Source organism: Notamacropus eugenii, chromosome X (assembly GCF_028372415.1).
Source record: "Notamacropus eugenii isolate mMacEug1 chromosome X, mMacEug1.pri_v2, whole genome shotgun sequence".
NCBI classification, from domain to species: Eukaryota; Metazoa; Chordata; class Mammalia; order Diprotodontia; family Macropodidae; genus Notamacropus; species Notamacropus eugenii.
Genome location: NC_092879.1, coordinates 89950333 through 89967708, shown reverse-complemented (window position 1 = coordinate 89967708; position 17376 = coordinate 89950333). Strand labels below are relative to the sequence as shown.

General features: G+C 41.8%; 1 protein-coding gene and 1 non-coding gene across 2 annotated transcripts in view; both read right to left on the bottom strand.

Moving 5' to 3' along the window:
* Positions 1-17376, bottom strand: part of DIAPH2 (diaphanous related formin 2) — a 1011052-nt gene that overhangs the window by 41292 nt on the left and 952384 nt on the right. The gene's annotated exons all lie outside the window — the stretch shown is intronic.
* Positions 1804-1910, bottom strand: LOC140516487 (U6 spliceosomal RNA). Its single transcript, XR_011971376.1, has one exon. It is a non-coding gene; the product is annotated as a U6 spliceosomal RNA (small nuclear RNA).

Sequence of the window (17376 nt, the reverse complement as noted above, 5' to 3'; positions counted from 1 at the left end):
ACCTCACAACAAATACACTGTCCAGCAAAACAAATTCCCTCCTTGGCCATGTCCAAAAATGTATCTCATTCTGCATTTTAAATCTATCACCTTTTTGGCAGGAGGTAGGCGTCATGATTCATCTCAGTCCGCTCAATTCATGGAATGATGATTGCATTAGTCAGAGTTTGGAAGTCTTTCAAAGTTGTTTTTCTCTAAAATGTTGTCATTGTGCAAGTTGTTCTACTTTGCTTCACTGTAGATTGGATCATCGAGATCTCAGTTTCCTCTGAAACTGTCTACTGCCCTTTTCCCTTTTCTATTCTAGATCCAAAGTGAAAACTGCAATTGGTCTCCCCCATCAGTGACGACTCTCTACCTTTTCTGTTCCACCAGTCATTTAACAAGCCTTTATGTGCCAGACATCATGCTTGGCACTGAGGAAACAAATGCTCTGTGAGTATCTCTGTTCCCCAATAAATAACAGGAGGATTCCAGGCATGTAGCACCACACCAGCAAGCAGGTAGTTATTGAAGAAAGAAAATTAGGCTATCAATAACCACGTGAAAAATGATCCTAAGAGTTAGAGAAATGATAATTAAAGCAACTCTGAGGTTTTGCCTCATATCCCTCAGATTGGCAAAGATGACAAAAGTGGAGAATGACAAACTTTGGAAGAGCTGAGAAGAAAAAGAGACACACTAATGCATTGTTGGTAGAGCTGGGAATTTGTCCAGTCATTCTATAAAGCAATTTGAAATTACACTTCAAAGAGTGACTAAACTGTGCATACAGTTTATAACTATGTCACTATTAGGCTTATATTACCAGGAGATCAAAGAAAAAAGAAAACATATCACCAAACCAAAACTAAACACTGTGCCACAAGAAATGAAGAAATGAGAATATTGGGAAAATCTTCATAAACTGATACGGAGTAAAGTGAAAAGAAATAAGAAAAAAATAATTTATACAATAATGTTACAGGGAAAAGCAACTTGGAAAGATTTTAAAATGTTTATCTTTGTTCTTTTGGACTCATAGTTTATCTTTGCGCTGATAAACCAAGAGTCCAGAAGAATGAAGATGAAACTCCACTCACCTCCTAACAGAGAGGTGATGAACTTAAAATTCAGAGACATACGTTTTCCAAAATGGCTAATTTAGGAATCTGTTTTGCTGTCTTTCTGCATTGAGGGCTATGTTTTTCTTTTCCTTTTTTTGAATTTGCTAATTGGGGGGAAGAAAGGTAGTGGAAGGACAGATAATTTTTTTAAAATATTTTATTTGAAAAAATAATATACTATCTTAAAAGTAAAATGTAAAAAGAGAAAACAATATATATATAAATTGTAGCCTGGAGGAAGATGGTAGAATAAAAAAGAGAGAGGAAAGACCAAGAGGATTCTGCACTAACCTCTTATCTTTGGAGAAGAAATATAAAAGAAAAAATTCTGAAGCGAGAAAAACAACAAAAATAAACTCAAGGTATTTGGGAATAAGTGAGATATACAGAGTCCATGGTAGAAGACAGGGATAAAATTTGTATAAACAAAACAAACCACAGGGACTAAGTGGTCATTTTAAAGAGAAAGTAAAAGGTTCATATTAATAACAGAATTTGATGAAGAATGAACAAAATTAACAATTTTTACCCGGTATGTGAAAGGATTAGGCTCATTTTTCTTCTTCTTTATATTTTCTCAAGTCTTGACCATTTTCTATCCCATGCAATGTTGGTCCTCCATGGGACAGAAAGAAAAAAGTCACCTACATTTCTTTTTTTTTCTTTATTTATTTTTAGTTTTCATCATTTGCTTTTCAAAAATATAGAACACTTCATGAATTCGCATGTCATCCTTGCACAGGGGCCATGTTAATCTTCTCTATATCATTCCAATTTTAGAATATGTATTGCTGAAGCAAGCACAATTAGACTCATTATAGCAAGTGAAAACTTGACAGTTTGATGCGTACAAGAAAAAAACGAACACAAAGATGAACATAGGGTAAATGAAATGCAAGAACTAAGTGTATTATAGTTCAGGTAACTCCAAAAAAAATCAGGGACTTGCAAATATGCTTTCACTCAGGACAACAACAAAAAATTGTGTCAAGAGAAACAAGAAAGTTACATTACACTGAAATGTATCATAGACGGTGATACTGTCACCATTGAACATCCATGAACCTAATGGAATAGCGTCTTCATTCTTAAAGGAAAAGTAAACTGAATTGCAAAAGGATATGATAATTAAAGAGACTTGAATCTTCATTTTTCAGAGTCAAGTGAATCTAACAGATGAACAAGGTCAAACTAGCAGGACAGATTGTTGGAAAAATTATATTAGAAAGCTATGGTGTTTAATAAATTGGAATATTAAAGAATATACGGGTATCTTGCCATTGCACAACACTGTTATAAAAACCAATCATATGCTGGCATATAAAGAATTCACAAAAAATGTAAAAAGGCAGTAATATTAAATACATACTTTACAGACTGTGCCATGATAATTTAAAAATCTGTAAAAGAAATATGAGCAAAAGATACAAACCCAAATAGAGACTAAGAAAAGCAAAATGAGTGAGTCAAAGGGAAAAAAAAACATAAGAACAATAAATAATTAAGTTAAAGGGAAGAATAAAAATGACAGCTTACCAAAATTTATGAGATGCAGCTAAAGAATTCCTCAGAGGGAAAGTGTTATCCCTGAAAGCTTCACTGAAAAAAAAAATGGAGCTATCCTGCAATTAAAATTTTCTAGGGAAAATGAACCAATTAGGAACCCCCAAAATGAGCACAAATGAGATGTGGAAAATCAGAGGAGAAAGAGATGAACGTGAAAAAAAAGACTCTTAAACTAATCAAGATGTTTTACAATTGATGAAGCTATTGTCCAACTTTATTCCTTAAGAAAGGAAAAGCAGTTGTGTAAAATATAAAAAAGAATAAAGTACATATAGACAAATAGAGAAGGAATAAATTTTCAAGCATTACTATGCACAATTATATGCCAGCAAAATTGAGATTCCAGGTATTTATTTAAAAGAAGTTGTAACGATGTCTAGTTTATGCATTACAATATTTTCTGGATATATTTTACCTCCTTGCTCCCAAGAAATTAAACCCTTTTCGTGCTAAAGGAAGAAAATTGAAAACCAAAAATGCAGTGACTAGAAGTGATAACACATGCAGCATCCTACCTCTGTTGTATACTATCTCTCTAACAAGAGGAAGGAGGGCACTGTATTGTATGTTTGTAGGACCATTACTAATTGTTCTGCAGGCCACAGTTGAGCTTCTCCATTTCTGATCACCTTTACCTGCTCTTAATATATCTTTTAAGCACCTACTTATTTATATGTTGTCCCCCTCACTGGGTAAGTACGTGGTACATTGGATTGAGTGCCAGGCCTGGAGTTAGGGAAGACTCATCATCCCGAGTTCAAATCTGGCCTCAGACACTTATTATCTGTGTGACCCTAGGCAAGTTGCTTCCCCCTGTTTGACTCAGTTTCCTCATCTGTAAAATGGGCTGGAGAAGGAAATGGAAAACCCCTCCAGTATTTTGACCCAAATGGAGTCACAAAGAGTTAGCATTGAAAACAATTGAACAACAACAACCAACAGAAGAGTAGATCAGTGAAACACACAATATTCAGAAAGAGTCAAAAATAGCTGCCCAGTGTTTAATAAACACCAGAATACAAATCACTGGGAGAACAACACACAATTCCCCACCAAAAAATAGAAACCAAAAAGAAATTCTTGGCACAGCTTGAAAACAATTGGGCAAAAATTAAATTTAGAACTAATTTTTGGACAAAAAGTCACATTACAAATAAATAAGAGGTGAATTAAAGGCAGTGCCTTTTGCAATCATGCTTAGAGGGAGAATTCACAATCCAAGAAAAGGATAGAGGTGATTATAAAACACAAAATATTCCATTTGAATTACATAAAATTAGAAGACTTTTGCAGGAACAAAAACAATGCAGCTATAGTCAGAATAGAAGCTAGTGACTGAGTTTCAAATTTCTGTGGAAAAAAATCTGTAAACAGAGCAAATTGATACAAATTTATAAAACCAAGTACATTCCCTAATAGTTATGTACCCAGAAGATATCAATAATTTTCAAAGGAAGGGCAATCTAGAAATAGCTACATAAAAATGCCTCAAATCTCTAACAATTAGAGAGACACAAAACAACTCTAAAGTACCAACTGTCAAGTTGGTAAAAATAACAAAAGATAGAAATAATCAATGTTGAAGAGGCTACAGAAGGACAGATGGACTAATACACAGGAAGCAGAGTTGTGAATTAGCCTAGCCATTCTGGAAAATAATTTGGACTTCTATAAGTAAAGTTTTTAACCTGTTTATAGCATTGGATATTGTGCCTGTAATACTGATTACTGGACATTCATGTTGTCAGTGCCAAAACAAAACAAAAACAGCTCCATATGTATCACACTCCATCACAACACATTTTGCAAATAGCAAATTAATAGAAACAGTTTCTCATCCATTGGGTGATGGCATGATAAACTGTGGTTAGAGGGAAAAAATGGGATATTACTGTGTTTTGTGAAATGACAAATCTTAGAATTAAGACAAACACGTGAGGACTTGTATGAACTGACAAAAAGCAAAAAAAGCTGAAGGAACAGGCTGAACAATAACACAGCGCCTACAAGAATGGGAATTACAATCGCAATAAAGACAATAGAACTCAGCTGAAATGTAGTGATCAATATTAGTCCCACGTGACTGGTGCTGGATCACATTTCCTTCTTGATAGAGAGTATGCTGCACACTCAATGTACAACATGACTAGAAGGTGGGGCAGGATGGTGATGTGATTTAGAGGTACAAAAGCAAAGTGAAATCAATAAAACAAAAGAAAATATATCTATTGTATTTGCTTCTCATTTTTCTCTCATTTGTAAATAAATACTTATCTGTCTGTATTGCCATTCCTTTGCTTTCCAGTAGTCTCCTAGATGGAAGGGGTCATGTGCTCTCTTCATATTAATTCTGGAGAGCATCTAGCCCGGTACCCTCTGCCTAACAACCTAGTAAATGTTTCATCATGATGATGCTTCTTGATTCTGAAAGGAAATGCAGCTTCAATTTATACCGAAACTAGAGAAGACAAAATGGAGAAAGTGCTATAGCTGAAAAAACAGGAACTTTAAAAGTCTACAGGGAAAAGAAGAGAGAAGGGTTAGAAAGTTAACCACACAAACAATTTGGAAAAGCTGTGGCCCTCTCGAGAACTCAATCTGGCTCCCCAGAAGGAAAATGAAATAGGAAAACACAATCCACAAGCTGTCGGGGAGAAAGCACTACTGAGAACCCCTTCGAAGAGCTGTTGGCTCTTAGCATGCTGGGAAGGATAACTACTTCCTCTGTCTTTCAGCGTTTCTTGTTTTTCATTCCATGGTAAATGAGGACAAAGTTGAAGGAGGTGCCAACTAAATGCATTAAAAAGATAAAGAAAAGGCATCGAGCTTGAGATGCCTATTTTATTTCCTTTTGAAAAAGCAAAACCAAACCAAACCTGGGCTCTCCTAAGAACAAAAGCATTTATTTAGTTCTGTATCTTTTTTTTTCCTTAAGTGAAATATGTGGTAGCTGGACATACTGTAATGAGCCAAATGATGGATTTGGTGGCTAAATTATTTTGGTAGCTCGTGATTGTCAGTCTGGAAGTGATGTATCATCACAGAGAATATGCTTGTTGACGATTGACGGGAAGGAAAAAGGAAGAGAGAAAATCAATTTAGACATAATGACTTAGCTTGCTAATTTTACTAAGTGACTTAATAGTTACTGTAAGTTCCTCTCACACCATATACCCCTTTCCAAAAAAAAAAGCACGATAGCTTATGATAGCCTTGGGTAGTACCATGTACTGCACAAGGAATTGCTGTTTTACGATAGCAATGTAACTAACAAAGACTGAAGGCCTGAGGAAACTCACCTGACTAAACTGGCCATGGGGAGGGGGGAGGGAGGACTAGCATCCTATTGATAATTATAGGTATTTTTTTCAACACAAGCAACTGAATATACTTCCATCAGGCCCTTCAAAAATCATAATCCAGCCTTCTACCCTAGCCCTAGCAGCTGGAGAATCCAGTGTCTTTCTTGTCTATCAGGAACAATCACATAGTCTCATCTATTTAATCCTATTCAGATGTTATATGAAATTTTTTGTTCATATTACAATTAATTTTCCTAGCACATATCAGAAATTGAGTTCATTTCAAAAGGTGGGTTAAATTCATTCTGGGCAGTAGCTCATAGATACTGTAAACTGTATTACGCTGGCAGCCTAGAGTGATATAAAGAGAGAACAGATTCATCATTAGGAAACTTGGATTTGAAACTCCACTCTGCTACCAATTGTCTTTTTGCCTTGGACCAGTCTTTTGACCCCTATGGGTCCCAGTTTTCTCTGCTGGAAAATGAAGGGTCTAGAATATTCGACCTCTAAGATATCTTTACATTCTAAATTCTCGATCCTAAGGTTGAAGGTTGATTGATCATCATAGGACCATAAATATAAAGCTAGAAGGGACTTTTTTAAAGAGTATTTCATTTCCCCAATCTGCTCCTTACCCCATTTTACAGATGAGGAAACTGAGGTACAGAGTTTTATTGACTCACCCATGACTGCAGTGGTGGTGAATGGCAGAGCTGAGTATGAACTCAGGTCTTCTGATTCCATTTCTTTTTAGTATACTGCCCCATCTTCCCAAAGTGCCTAACTTACTCCCATGGAGAATATTATGCCCTGAGAAGATTTGAAAGGGTCCATTGGCAGATTAACTGCCAACATCCCATGCCAAGGGTGGGGAACCTGTGACCTCAAGGCCATATATAGCTCTCTAGGCCCTCAGATGAGGCCCTTTGACTGAATCCAAACTTCACAGAACAAATCCCCTTAATAAAAGGATTTGTTTTGTAAAACTTGGACTCAGGCAAAAGGCCGCACTCGAGGACCTAGAATTATGCCAACCCCAACTCTGGTTCTAAATGACAACATAAATAACATGGTGACTCCTAGAAGTAGAGTCCAAAGGCAGTTTGGGAACCATTTGGTCCAATCCATACTTGGGCAAGACATCCACCACAAGCTGGTGCGGTGGCAAGAGTACCAGGCCCAGAGTCATGAAGATCCAGACACTTCCTAGCTTTATGACCCTGGGCAGGTCACTTAACCTTGGATACAGATAATAATAGCACCTGCCTCCCAGGATTATTGTGAGGATAAAATAAATATTTGTAAAGTGCTTAGGCCACTGTCTGGGACACAGTAGGCATTCAGTAAATGCTCATTCCCTCCCATTTCCTTGGTGACTTCCAGTGATGAGCAATGTAAGAAGGCTACCTCTGGCCAGCTTGAATTGTTTCTCACGTTAAACCGAGATCTGTTCATGTGGACACATTACAGTTTATCAGGGTGTGGGCTGACTGGTAGTTCGAGGATCAGTGGTATCGTTACCTCCCAGAAGTCTGCCCATCATACTGTTGACGCAGATGGGCCTCAAGGTCCTTTTCCTGTGAATTACTGTCTAGCCTACAAGCAGCATGATTTTAATCTTTAACTTGCAAAGTTGATTTTGTTTTTTCCCATTGTTTCAGACAGTTGAGATCTTTTTGGATACCAAGTCTGTTAATGGGAAAATCTGCTGTCCTGCCTGGCTTTTCATCATCCATCTACCTGAGAAGCAGGCTGTTTGCGCTTTCGTCCAAGTCACTCATGAAGTTCTGGAAGACTGCAGGTCAAGCCTGTTTCCATGAGGGTGGATCCCCACGATGCTTCCTGCCCATTCACCAGTTACCGTGCATGGTCTACCTCTCTCTCTTCACCTCATTCTCAAGAATGGCATGAGAAACTTGGCCCAAGTCTTTGCAGAAATTTCTCCCTGACCTATGAGCTCCCACTGAAAGTAGTAAGGTTAGTATGCCAGGCCAGGCTCTGTTCTGCAAGCATCTAGCCACACCTGCCTGTTCTTTGGGCCCTAGGATAGCCCTAGCCCTTTCATGTCTGTGTTTTAAACACCAAGGATCCCACCCTTGCCATTCTGTCCTTCCCTTCATCAAGCTTTTTCACAGAAAAGGACTTACTGATCAGAGGTTGAGGTGAGGATGATGTTCCCTCCCTTGGCTTCTTTCAGGCAGCAACTAAGCCCTGCCTCTAGTCCCCCTCCTTGGAAGTCTTGCCCAATAGCCAAGAGCAAGTACTAATTGGCTACACCCCTCTCCTCCTGGCCTCCAAACTGGCACCCACTGTGCTGATTGGGCAATCTAGTGCTCTTCCTGTTCTCTTCCTGTGGGACATTCACCCTAGCCTCTCCCCTACCTACAAAGCCTTGCCTCACTGGGATATTCACACATACTCCCTCCATATGTATACAACCCAGTCCTCCTCCCATAATCCTCTCCCATCCAGACCCCTCATTATCCCTAGCAAAGCACTGGCTGGCCATCATTCCCTCTTTCTTTTTTCTGAAGTGATCAGCAGCCTGGGGATGTGGAGGAAGGGTGAAGGGTTAGAAACCTCAGAGGGAGGTGACTTTGTGAAGGCTCCACAAAATTAAGCCCATCTGCACCACTGGAGATGAAGCTCACTCAGCCTAGTAGCAGGAGGGCTGGAAGTAATAGCCTCTCGAGATACATTTCTTATAGTCAGTTTCCTAGAACAGGAAAAATAAGATAAAAGCCTTCTTTGGAAATCTGGCCCCCATTTAGAGGAATGGAGAGTCAAGTGTGACATCAATAACTCATCTAGTCAAAAGGATGAGGTGAGAAAAATGATGTCTGAAGGTCCTTTTCTTTCCTTTCCTTTCATGTACTAATGGTTGTACCATACTGACCCCCACATGCAGCCCCACTCTCTCCAGGCCTGGAGTCGGGAAAGCTGAGTTCAAATTTCACCTCAAACACTTGACACTAGGTGTGTGACCTTGGGCAACTCATTTAACCTCTATCTATCTCAGTTTCCTCACCTGGGAAATGGGGATAACCTATTAGCACCACCCTTGCAAGGGTTATTATAAGGGTTAAATGAGATAATATTTGTCAAGTGCTTCGCACCATGACTGGCACAGAATACTTACTGGCTTCCATTCCCCTCCTCTCAACTACATTTCTAATGACCTCCATGTGAGGTGCTATTTGACAGTTCATTCTCCCCCTTAGACACAGCTCTACATGGACATTTTCCTCTCTTTTAAATCTGAGTGATCAGTGAGGTTTCCTGTGTAGGTACTTGGTTCTTCCACCCCGAGCCCCCCTCAGAATCCTTTGCCTTTCTGCTTATTTGACTTTCATGAAGCCACTGCACGGGGACTGCCGCTGGAGGAAGCCCCTGGTTATAGTATATATGATAGTGTCCAAGGTCACTTAAGCCTTTTGTTAGTTAAATGGTTTTTTCTTGGTTTTTGTTTGTTGTCACTCTTGATGACCCCATTTGGGGTTTTCTTGGCAAAGATCCTGGAGTGGTTTGCCGTTTCCTTCTCCAGCTTATTTTACAGAGGAGGAACTGAGGCAAACAGGGTGAAGTGACTTCCCCAGGGTCACACTGCTAATAAGTATCTGAGGCAGGATTTGAACTCAAGAAGATGACTCTTCATGACTTCAGGCTCAGCACTCTAGCCACTCTAATCACTGCTCTACCAGGCTGTCCTGAGCAAATAGAAGACATCCAGTGTCCCCCTAAGAAACTTCCTATCTCACAGCATCTCAGAATTGGAGGTGGCCACAGAGCCTTCTAGTCTAACTTGAATAAGAAGGTCCTCTCCTTCCTGCCCTGCACTAAGAGGGACCCACTCACTGGCTCCCAAGGCAGGCCAGTCTACCTTTGCATTGTTCTCATGGGGAAGAATTCTTGCCTTATGAGAAGCTGAAATTTGCTCCTTCTTTCGTGACTCCTATCTCAGGAGTCTAAATGACAGGCCAACCATAAGACATTTGCCACGTTATCTCTCAGTCTCCTCTAGTCCAAGCTTCCTCAGTTCCTTCTTAGCAACTTGAGACCCTTCACCATTCTGGCCATGCCAGCTACTTCACGTCCTTGAATAAATGTGGTGCCCAAGTAAACCAGATCTGGTCTGATGAAGGCACAGGGCACCTACATAACCCTAGACACTCTGCCTTTAATAATGCAGCTTCAGAGGGCACTCGCTGCTCTGGCTGCCATGTCACATGAAAAATTCATCCATACATGAAACATTGAAATTGCAGGATGAAGTAGTGTATCATTAAGCTAGATTCAATCCTGAAACAGTGAGGGGATCACAGACTTCAAACTGGAAGGGACCTCAGAGGCCAACCCTCATTTTACAGGTGAAAAAATTGAGGCCCAGATGGGTTCTGTGACTTGTCGAAGGTCACAATTGCCAAGTAGCAGAACCAGGATTCCAGACTAGGACCACTGCCTCCAGACCCAGCTAGCTATCATTCCATTGTGCCAGAGGAACAAGAAATCAGTGGTGCAGCATTTCAGAGAGTGGGTAGGAACATTTGGGGTTGGGCAAGATTTCATGAAGGAAGTAAGACTTCTGGGCTTGTTTTCAGGGAGGCAAGGTTGTGTTAGGTGGCAAGAAACAAGCAACTTGGCAGGCACAAAGCTGTGGAGTTGAACATAACCATGGCATGTCCATGAGAAGATGAAGTGAGTGACTTTTCTTGGAGAGGAGAGTTCAGGTCGCCTAGGTAGAGCTGCCTCAGGTTTACAGAAGAACTTGGATCCCCAGCTGGGAAGTTTGCCTTTATCCAGTTGGCAATGGGTTGATTACAACTGCCAATGATTTTTGTTATTTATGTTTCTTTGAGGCTGGATATGGCTTCTCAATATAGTTATACTGAAGATGGTGATTGAGAATATGCTATGTACTTCATATAGTGTGTGTGTGTGTGTGTGTGTGTGTGTGTGTGTGTGTGTGTGTGTGTGTGTGTGTAATGAGCTGGAAAAAAATGCATCTTGCAGGAGTTCCAAATCTATGCTTCAGGTTCTGTGACTGAACCTTATGGATTTAGAAGCAACTGAGGTATAGTGTGTGGAAAGAAGAGCTGGCTTCATATCCTAATTTTGCCATTTATTGAATCCATGACCTTGAAGAAATCACCTCCTTTCTCAGACCCTCTGGAAAGCGCAGAGGATATTGCTTATTCTTCCTGCCTGCGACTCTACTAATATGACACAGTATAGTAAACTCCTCCATTTGATTAGAAACATTTTCCATTAGATTATAAGCTCCTTGAGGGCAGGGACTGTCTTTTGCCTGTTTTTCTATTCTCATCTCTTAGCGACAGTGCCTGGTACATAGTAGGCACTTAAGAGTTGGTAAAGTACTTCACAAACCATTAAATGCTCTATCTTATAAATGTCTGCTGTTGCTATCTCTCTGTTTCCTCAGAGGGTACCAGAAAACCAGAAATCAAAGAATGGTTACCAGTCTTTGCGTCGGTTTGGAAATGCTAGAGGGTTTACCTTTGTTCCCCCTTCTTCTCATCCGTCCGCTCTGTTTCTCTGGGTAGATCTCTGAATCCCAGGAAGATACCCCCTGCCTGAAGGGGAATTCAACTGTCCATGACAAGTTTCCATGAATACGACATGGGAATTTTCAATGTATTGGCTCTAGTTAGAATTGATTTCTTCCAGAAAATAGGTATTGGTTCCATCTGAAAAAATACTTAATAGAGAAAAAGCTCTGATGTAGCAACTGTATATTCAAGTGATAAATAGACTGAATGCAAGTACCTGATCTTGGTGGCAGTTTCAATATAATTGATTGTCATTGTTTCACTTAATGGGCACAGCTTTCAGGACAAATTGGTTGATGTGCACATGAACTGGCTGGGATAATGTGCAATTGTCATGTTTCTAAACTAACGTCTTGTCCTTTCAGTAACTGATTTCTATAATCTTTTTCTTAGAGCATCCTCCAGAATGAATGAGTAAGCCACAAAAGTGGAAAATGGAAGAAGACTATGGCCCCAATGGATTTCAGGTAGGACCTTTTTCTAGATTTATATTTCAACCTGAGGAAGAGCGGTCTTGAAATTTGCTGAACTTGTCTTAGATTCTAAATATCGGTATGGGCTCCCAGCCGTGGGTAGCCTGCTTATAGGATTTTCTAACTTGGTTCTCCTGCTGGTGGTCCTTGATCAAAAGAAGAATCTGGTCAACCTCATAGGAAGGACACGTAGGGTCCCTAATAATCATGGTGGCGCTCTCATCATGCTTCCCTATTCATCAATGCCATTTTCATCCTTCATCCTTCCACCTTCTTCCCTTCCCTTTTCTCTTCACCCACTTTCACCCACCTATTCTTTCTTTAATCGATTAATTTATTTATTTTTAGTTTTCAATCTTCACTTCCATAGGTTTTAAATTTTCTTCCCCTCCCCCAGCCCTAAGACAACATGCAATCTGACATAGGCTCTACATATACATTCCTATTAATCACATTTTCACATTAGTCATGTTGTATAGAAGGAATTAGAACAAATGGGAGGAACCATGAGAAAGAAAAAGCAAAACAAAGAAAGAAAATAGTTTGCTTCATTCTGCATTCTGACTCCACAGTTCTTTCTCTGGATATAGAAGGTGTTTTCCTTCATGAGTCCTTTGGGAATGTTTTAGGTCCTTGCATTGCTGAGAAGGACTAAGAATATCAAAATTAGTGCTGGCACCCTGTAGCTGTTACTGTGTATGGTGTTCCCCTGGTTCTGCTTGCTTCACTCAGCATCATTTCATATAGGTCTTCATAGGTTTTTCTGAAGTCTGCCTCTTCGTCATTTCTTATAGTGCAATAGTATTCCATTGTATTCACATAGCACAGCTCATTCAGCCATTCCCCAATGGATGGGCATCCCCTTGATTTCCAGTCCTTGGCCACCACAAAGAGAGCTGCTGTAAATACTTTTGTACATGTGGGTCCTTTCCCCATTTTTATGATCTCTTTGGGATACAGCCCTGGAAATGGTATTGCTGGGTCAAAGGGCATGCACAGTCTTATAGCCCTTTGTCACCCACCTATACTTTCATCTCTCTCCTTTCTCTGCTATTTTGTTTCACCTTTGCCTATTCCTTAGACCTGCCCCACTGTTAACCTTGGAGGATGAAGCTCCATTCTGGAAGACAGGAGGAAAGTGGTACTGAGAACCATTCTTCAGGAGAAAAAGGACTTTGTTGAAGTCCTTGGAGCTCTTTCATTGACAGACCATGTGTGTGATTGTCAAGGTCAAATAGCTTGTTGGCATTAGGCACGGTCTAGTGCACGGATTCTCAATGTGTCATTTGGGAGTAGGACAAGAAAGTGCTTTCCTCCATTAGTAGGGGCTATGAAGGGAGCGAGGGAGGCAGAGGATGAGTGGGAAAACGAGGGAGGGAAAGGAGAGAAGAAAATGAGGACATGGCTAACTTGGGCTGTCTTTTAAATAGGGTATATTCTAAAAGTTCCTGAAGATGATGCTGGGGAATGAGGGAAGGCAGAGAGGAAGGAGGCATTTGTGATGTTTTCCACTCTGTAAGCATTTAGCCTCTGTTCTGGTCACTCAGCAGCCTGGTCCCATGTGTGGCAGAGCATGGAACAGGATTATTTGGAGGACCTAGGTTTGGGGAGCTCTCATCTGCATGTGAAGCCTGTAGAGTGTCCAGTTTGATGTCTCTTATCTCCCCAACAAAGACTGCTGAGATTGGAGAACTCTCTGGGTGTGGCCCAAGTGTTGCTCATTCCCTTATCCAGCCCTGTTGAGGGGAGGAGATATTAGGGCAATGGTAGCATTCTCCCCTGCAGCAGCAGATGTGCAAACCAGGAAGCCTCTTTCTACTTTAGGTCCTGAGGTCAGTTAGCCAAACCTGGTCCATTTTCTCTCTGTGTGGCACGCCCTTCTGCATTGTTGGCATGGTGGTACAAAGTCACATTTCGTCTGTCAGAGCACTGTCATGATCCATCTTTTTCATTACACAATTTAATCAGGAGCCTCTTCCAGCCTTGGTTCTATGAGCTGGTACTCAGGGGGCAGAGCAGGGCCAGGGGAAATCATTCATGCCATGACCTGAAGGATGTGAGGAAGAGGGAGGGGCTCACCACACTCCCTTTTCCTTGAGGATGGTCAGTCCCTGAACCTGGGGACTTAAGCACCTCCCCTTTGCCCATCAGCAGCCTCCCTGAGCAGCACAGATATCCCCAGAGTGTGGGGCCTGGAGTGCTCACTCCCATTCATAGCCCAGGAAGGCAGTAGGATGGACCCTTGCCAATGGTGTTGACTCCACAACTAGGATCTGTTTTTTTTCCCGCCTGGTGAATCCTCACCTAGCCCTTCCAAGTAGCCCTTCCATTGGTTGAAAAAGGGTGAGTCCAGTACAGTAGTCCCTCTGTCAGAGACTTTTGTTAGGACATGGAGGAAGAACTGTGGACTTGAGCTCTGGAAGGCAGGAGAGCCTCATTTCTTAGCATAATGATCAGAGAGCAGAAAACAGTCAGGGAGCTGTGGCATGAAAGTGATGTCTATCAAGTGTGCAGTTAAGCATTACCTAAGTATAATAAACTGCAGGCAGCAGCAGCCACCCAGTGCCACACAGGCAGATTACTGCCTTATCCTTTTATATTACAGTATGACAAAACCACTTTCAGAGAGAAATTGGGGCTTCTTCACAGCCCTTGCAAAGTTATTACAAGCTTAGGCCTAGCCACATGGGCTGCATCGAAAAACGTGGATCCTTTAAAATCAGACTACATTAAAAACAACAACGACAACTCTTGCTGCTTCTCCACTTGACAAACGATCCCTGCTGGCACTCGTGACATGCGTCGGCGCCAACTCCGATTCCTGCTTGGCCGCTAATTTCATTCCTCATGTGCTATTAAGAAGCTTTGGAAATGGGGAGGCTGTGAAGTTAACTCCTCTGAAGCAAGCAAGACAATTGATTGTGGAAGAGCTCCAAGGTGGGGTGAGGCTGCTTAGTTCAGGCTTCCATGCCAAGAGGGAGTTCAGCGCCCTTCCCTGGATGTGGATCATTGATACTCACAACTTGGGGAAGTTGAAGGAAAAGAGCCAGAGACAGGCAAAGACAATGAACCTTGGGTTGCTTGGCTGCTCCTTAGCCCGGTACAGAGCACACCCAATTGGAGTCAAGAACTAAGACTAGGGTTAGGGAGGTGCCATGGAGAGGAGACCTGATGCCAGAGGGATGCTCACTCAGTGCTTTTTTGCTTCAGGGGAGTGGGCAGAACCCTTTGAAGTGTATTTTTGGGAATACCAGAAATACCCCCCACCAGAACGCCACTACCAATTAATAGCCAGTTGCTGATGCCCGAAGTCAGGCCATGAGAAAGAAAGCACTTGATTGGTTGGTTGGTTGATTGTCCTTCATTCTCAAAAAGGACCAAAATGACATTGTTATGTTAGAGTCAAATTACAGTGTGTCTGACTGTGGCTGATCAGACCAGTGAGAACTCGGAATGCTCTACCACAGATCAGGCATAAATAGTCCATGTGAACATTTTGGGGGGATACTCTAATAAATTTGCCCATCTCAAGGTTCTTTTGAGCTACTTCAATTCTGCTTTGCTCAGAGAGCACAGCACCCTTTCTGGTGAGGGCACACCATGCTGAGCGGTCCTGGGCCAGCATCTCCCATGTCACACAATCAGTTCCAAAGTTCTTAAGAGAGACCTGAGAATGTCCTTGTGTCCCTTGTATCCCTTCTTGTGACCACTGTGTGAGCACTTACCCTTTGGGAGTTCTTCATAAAAGCCTTTTCGGCAAGCCTACTTTTACATCCTCCTCCTCTGCCTTTAAGACGTAGCTGATCTCGTTGCAAATGCAAGTACACCCCAGAGAGCATTAATCCATTGTCAATATTGAAGTTCTTCCTTTCCCACCTGACTGGGAGGTTCCCATGGGGGCAAAGCGGAGGCCACTAAGCAGCCTAGGAGAAGGGGACGAGTCCCAAAGAAAGGGAGATTGGAGGGTGCCCTAGGCAAAGGTGACTGACTTTCCAGTTCTGCCAAGGGCCAATCCTGCCTCGAAATAGCAGTACACAGGCCTTCAATGAGCAGCTCCTTTCCTGTCTTACTCCTTCTTTGAGTGTAGAACTCTCATTGCCTGAAGCCTGCGTTCCTACTGGGAAACAAGCCTTCTGTGTTGTGCTGGGATCTCCTGTTTGTCCTGAGCTCACTTTGATTTTTTTTTGATCAGTCATTTCCATTGGAATTAAAGGCCTCCTGGAGAGCAGGGACTGGACCTGTGATTTCAGTGATACAGGGGGCTCCCACTCCATACACAGGTTAGCTGGCCCCTTCCCTTCAATTTCTGGTCTTCAGAGTTACCTGGAGCACCAAGAGGCCTAGTGACTTTCTCGGGGTTACCCAAGGCAGTCTGTGTCAGCTGTGAAACTTGACCTGGGGCCTTTCTCCATTGTGCCATGCTGCCTCTCCTGTATCTCCCACCCCATCATTCTCTGTTCTGAAGTGGTTGTGATTACTGACAGTCCCAGGCCTGCTCATTGTCACAAGCTCCCATTCCTGAAGAGAAATCATTAGCTGTGCAGGGAACAAGCTTCCCTTCTCCTTAAATGCCAGGAAGCCAAGCCTTGTGGGCAGCTGTGGCTGATTATCAGGATTTTCAAATTGACTCCACTGCTGAATAGAGGCAACTTAATTCTGTATCTAATTTGAATCTGCATCTCATGTCCAGTCCTGTTGTGTTAAAGCATTTGTTAACATTTAAAGAGGGGGAGCCGATGGTATTGATCCCTCTTGCTTAAATTGGCTCAGGTGATCAATTTGGCTTGTAAACTTTTGATGTTTAAATGCATTACCTTAATACCATTTCAGTATGGTCAATGGTCAACCCCATTAACCCGCGGTGTACAGCCTGGATTTGGAATTAATTCAGCCTTTCCAGGATGATGGCCCATGGAGCACATTTTAATACTTCTCAAGCAAAGCTAGTGGGGTTCTATCTTGCAGCCTGGATGTTTTCCTGTGTGCTTTATCGAGAGTAGGCCTTCTTTCTTCCCTTTGTTAGAAGCAAGCCCGTTTAACAAGCCCCCAACAGTAAGAAACATGTGCACCTTAAATGAAAAACAATACCTGTTGTGAAATCAGGAAGGCCTTTATTAATCTTTACATCCATTCCCCCTGAATAGATGGGTAGCCTCCCCCAGGAAGGTTACAGGAAGACTACAACACGTGCAGGAAGATGGGGGCTTCTTATACTGTCTTCTGAACTTTGGATCTCCTGTGACACAGTCCCCTGGTCATGTGACTCCATGTTCTCCTCTCTGATAGGCCTTTCCTCACACAGCTCCTTGGGCCTGCGCCTTAGTTTCTGACCTCTAACCTGTCCATGCTAGGTCACAAC